General features: G+C 45.4%; 1 protein-coding gene across 3 annotated transcripts in view; it reads left to right on the top strand.

The window, feature by feature from the left end:
- The window catches only part of Arhgap18 (Rho GTPase activating protein 18), a 220,621-nt gene that overhangs the window by 121,580 nt on the left and 96,261 nt on the right, over nt 1–2,780 (top strand). Inside the window, exon 1 of one of the 3 annotated variants that reach the window (XM_013351448.2) lies at nt 2,087–2,112. The exons of the other annotated variants lie outside the window; for them this stretch is intronic. The gene's annotated coding sequence lies outside the window, so the exon portion shown is untranslated. Of the gene's footprint in view, nt 1–2,086; nt 2,113–2,780 lie in introns of those variants that run through there. 3 annotated transcript variants of the gene reach the window in all.

The raw sequence follows: 2,780 nt of genomic DNA, 5'->3' as shown, positions 1-2,780 counted from the left end.
TTCCTTCCTTCCTTCCTTCCTTCCTTCTTTCTTTTTAAAAAAGATGGTACTAAGTCGGTGGGGCTGGGTTGGAGAATAAAGCAGTATCCTTGGCTAATTGTTCTTTGGACTCACCCAAGCTTCAGCAGGCTGGGTTGTCAAAGTTCACAAAGGGAAAATAATAACCAATAAAAGAGTATTTATTGCCCATTTTTATGACGCTGGCAATAAGGACAAAGAGTGATGTGTTTTCTCAGCCCTAATGCCATCTCTCCCTAATGCATGGCACTTGGTCATGCCACTTTCTCTCTGGGAGTCAGCATGAAGAGGTTTGGCGTGGATATGAACCGCCTGGGTGCTCCTGAGAGCCTTACCCAAGTTCTCTGCTGCCAACTGCACAATGGATTTGGGGCTCAGGGCTGTACTCTGAGGCCAAGGCAGGAAAGGATGCTGAGGATTTGATGCAATCTGATTTGTTACCTTCATCTCTTTAAACAGTTGCTGTCAGAGATGAGAACAGTTGCGTACTTTGGACACATGGGTAACCGAAGTGCGTTTGCCGTACACTCCCTAAAGCCAGCTCTAAAGTTGTCATATGAGCAGACTGGTGACCTCTAGGGTCATTTTGGCTCTGATCTCCATCATAGCTTGATGTCCTTTCTGAGGACTGTGTTAGAGCCTGTTATCCCTCAGAGGTGAGGGGTGTGGGTCTGAGGCCCCTTGGCTTGGGTCGTAGTCTGCCTGTCCTAGTCAAGGGGACTTGTTTCTCTAAATTTCAGGTTCTCATTTTTAAAATACAGGCCCAAATGAGAAGCACCTCTTAGTATTATTGTCACCACTGTCCTTGGCAAATCACCAAGTGCTCCTTTTCTGATGTCAGAGCGGGCGACTGGGGGTGGAAATAACAAAAACTGAATTAATTAACATTTGCATTTCAGATGCAGAAGGAGAGAAGGTTCCCCCTTTCCCAGAAGATTTTCGGTCATTAAGTTTCTCATTAATAACAGCGATGTGTTGGAATTAAAAACCGACAGACTTAAGCACGAGGTTGCTTACACATTCCGTTCAGCCCAGTGTGCCTCTGTGCGTTGTTCATGTATTTGTCCTTTGAGGGAGAGTCTGACTATGTAGCACAGATTGGGTTCAAACTCACTATTTGAAGAAGGAAGTATTGGGATGACAGGAGTCATGCCTGGCTCCATAACTGAATAGTTCCAGTTCACTAAGGTGCAGAGCGTCACCTTATAAGATTCAGGGTATATGAATCTTATATCCTGATGTTAATGAAGGGGTTAACTGTAATATGGCCAGGAAGTCTCATACAGTGATGTGGAAAGTAGGCATGCATGTGGAGATTTGATGTCACTGAAAGGAGACCGTCTGGTAGCAACTTCGCTAGATGGGGAAGTGTTTACTACAGGGCAAAGACTCGTGTGGTTTTCATGGGCTAATGGCAAGGACCTCTGCCGAGGAAGAGCAAAATCTCCTCTCCAGATCCATGCCGGACATCACTGAAGGCAAGAGTCTGAATGGACAAATTGCTTCCACTTCAGAAGGAGAGTGTGGGAGCACACTGGGTGTTTGTTCCAAAGGGCTCAGAAGTAGGCATCGTGCCCTGATGGGCCTTTCCCACTGGGCCGCTGTCACTGCTGAAAGAGCAGCCTGCCCTTGCCTGCTCATTTTCATCTTCTGTCATATCTGTATTCATGTGTGCCCGTCCCCACATAAAAGAGCACAGCTTGCTATTCCTGTCTTTGCTTCTGTGACCTGCGGTAAAACCATTAAAAAACTATATTTTAAGGCTTTTACATGGAGTGGTAATTTATGCATGGTGGTTTTTAATCATTTGGCTTCCAGCAAGAAGCATTCAGAGGCTCTCACGCCTCAGGGAGCAGCAGCTTGCAGGGGCCTTGGGAGGGGCTGGGTTTCAAGGGCTTTCATTGCACCGTGTGTGTGTGTGTGTGTGTGTGTGTGTGTGTGTGTGTGTGTGTGTGTGTGTTGTTGGCAACACCAAGCAACTGTAACTGTGTCACCTGGGAAACAGAGGACATAGTCAACTGCTTGGTGGAATTGAAACCTGCTCTAAACAGCTCCTGAATTCTGAAGAGGCCGTCAAGTACATTCTTTACCCTGGTGAGCTGGGGGGCTGAGGAGTCTGGGGCTATCTGAGAGTAGAGAATGGGGCGACTGCTGCCAACATTCTCCATGTTTATCCTCGGAGGAGTGTTTGCAGTAGAATTGACTCCTACCTCACAGCCATCTTGGAGTGCAGGTAGTCATAGCTGGGAAAAGGGACTATTTTGTTCTCAAGCTTCTCATTATTCAGTTGAGGGGACCCTGGTGTATAGAGTAGAGATGTCCTGCCTAAGGCCAGGCAGCACTTGGAGAAGCTAACCTGAAATCCAGACCTTTGACTGTCATCTACCTTCTGAGGCAATGACCTTTTAAAAATTGCCTCATTTAAAGAAAAACGGCACTATATATTAACAAAATCAGGAGGTGGGGTGGGGTAGAGCAGTAGACAGAATGAGTAATGTCATGCATAAATATATAATCTTACCAAAGAACCATTCTTAATAATTTTATATTGATCATCTGGAATTTTTGTTTGTTTTCTAGCACCCTTGAATCTTAAGTAAGTTTAATTTAATCGTAAGTAAGGGTGTTGTTCAATTGTTTTTGTGGTAGTTAATACTGAACCCATGCTTCCTAAATGCTAAGTGAGCAGTCCAACACTGTTGAACCCATGGCTTCCTACATGCTAAGTGAACACTCCAACACTGATGAACCCATGGCTTCCT

Source organism: Microtus ochrogaster, linkage group LG4 (assembly GCF_000317375.1).
Source record: "Microtus ochrogaster isolate Prairie Vole_2 linkage group LG4, MicOch1.0, whole genome shotgun sequence".
NCBI lineage: Eukaryota > Metazoa > Chordata > Mammalia > Rodentia > Cricetidae > Microtus > Microtus ochrogaster.
This window is presented reverse-complemented; position numbering and strand designations above follow the sequence as displayed.